The sequence below is a fragment of the Notamacropus eugenii genome, chromosome 1, assembly GCF_028372415.1.
Source record: "Notamacropus eugenii isolate mMacEug1 chromosome 1, mMacEug1.pri_v2, whole genome shotgun sequence".
In the NCBI taxonomy this organism is placed as follows: Eukaryota; Metazoa; Chordata; class Mammalia; order Diprotodontia; family Macropodidae; genus Notamacropus; species Notamacropus eugenii.
In genome coordinates, this window is record NC_092872.1 from 169,430,984 (window position 1) to 169,432,803 (window position 1,820).

The following is a 1,820-nucleotide window of genomic DNA, read 5'->3' on the forward strand; positions in this document are numbered from 1 at the left end:
TCTGGGAAGACTTCACTGAGGAGGCTGAATTTTCACGAAGTAACAGAATCTCGGAGTACTTCTACTCCAACCTTCATCTGAACAAAAATTCCCTCTACAACATGTCCCGCAAATGCTTAGTCACCTTCTTGAAAACCATCAGTGAAAGCAAACTCACTCTTTAGGCAGGTCATTTCATTTTTGGATAGCTATCATTATTATGGATTTTTCTCTTATGGGTCCTAAATCTGATTTCTCTGGGATCTAAGCAGAAAAAAAAAACAACCATTCCTTTTTTGCATTTAAGAGCCTTTTAAATATCTGAAAGCAACAACCATTCAATGTCCCTCCCCATTAAGTTTTCTCTTCTTCCAAATAAACATCCCTAGTTCTTTCAGCTGATCCTTAATTCCAAGGTTATTCAAAGGAGATCAGCCAAGTAATTCACATAGAAAAAACCAAGTGGATGAAAAATGTATATTGACCAGCTTCTAACATACAATTGGGTGGGTAGACTGCTGAATTAGTCTGTCAGTGTGTTTACCTTGAACAAGAATTGAAGATGTAGTCAGCTTGCACCCAGATTCGAATAGGAAGAAAGCAAGTTGGATTACATTTGTGAAACTGACAACTTTTCAATAATCCTAAACTGCAGACCAACAAATAGAAATTTTTGTGCCTGGAGCAAGCACCACAAACCATGCAAATTCACATATGTTCAATGTAATGTTATGAGATAACAACGTCATAGCGGTGTATACTCAAACCACACACACACATACATATACCCCAGTAATATAGTAAGGGAGTCATGATAAGTGACACAATGTCACATAATATATATTTCCCCTCACATGGTATATGTTGATATCTATTCACTTGCTACACTGTCTCTTCTCCAACCAGCTGCTACCCAGAAGGGTCTGGGTTCCTACAGCTATACCACCATATTATTACAATCAAAATCTCTTAGAGTGCTGTCGGGAACTATGCTGAGAGGAAATGTACTCCCACTGCTCAGTACTCTGGCTGTTAAGCCCCTATCCTCTGTTTTTCATTTACACAAGCAGCCACTCACAATGTGAGTGATATTAACACAACCAGTTTTTAGATCTCAAAGATAAGTATAAGAATAATACCATAAAGCTAAGAACTGCTAACAAAGTAGATGCCCAGCAATTGGGAAATGACTAAACAAATTGTGGTACATGAGTGGAGTTGAATATTACTGTGTTTTAAGAAATGATGTGTGAGATGGATACAGATAAACATGGAACGATCTATTTGAAATAATGCGGACTGAAGTCGGCAGAGCCAAGAAACACTATATATGAGTACAACAGTGTAAATGAAAAGACCAAGGAGTATGCAAATAACACCCCCAACGTACCCCTTCTTGGAGGTGGGAAGTCCATAGGTGCTACATATTCATATGTTTTTGGACTCTTTCTATATATTGATCAGTCGTGTTGACTTTTTTCCCCCTTCCTAAAAATTACTATTTTTCATATGGAATAGGTGTCTGAGAGGGGGAGGGGAAGACAGAAATGGAATGCTATAGTGATGTAAAGAACAGAAAATATTGATTAAAAACTTGTTTTAAAAATAGTAACCTATATTAATATACTAAAGTCAATATATAAGTAATAAATATGACATAATATCATATAAAATTTTATTATACTCCTCAGATAATGTACTCAGTATTTATGGTGAACAGTGGCCATGCATTTATGGGAACTTATCAGGGAAGCACATGAAGGAGGATTCTGGAGGATTTGATGTAATGGACCCCTTTGGGAACATCTATACCACATAAAATTGAGTCTCACTGGCTTGTT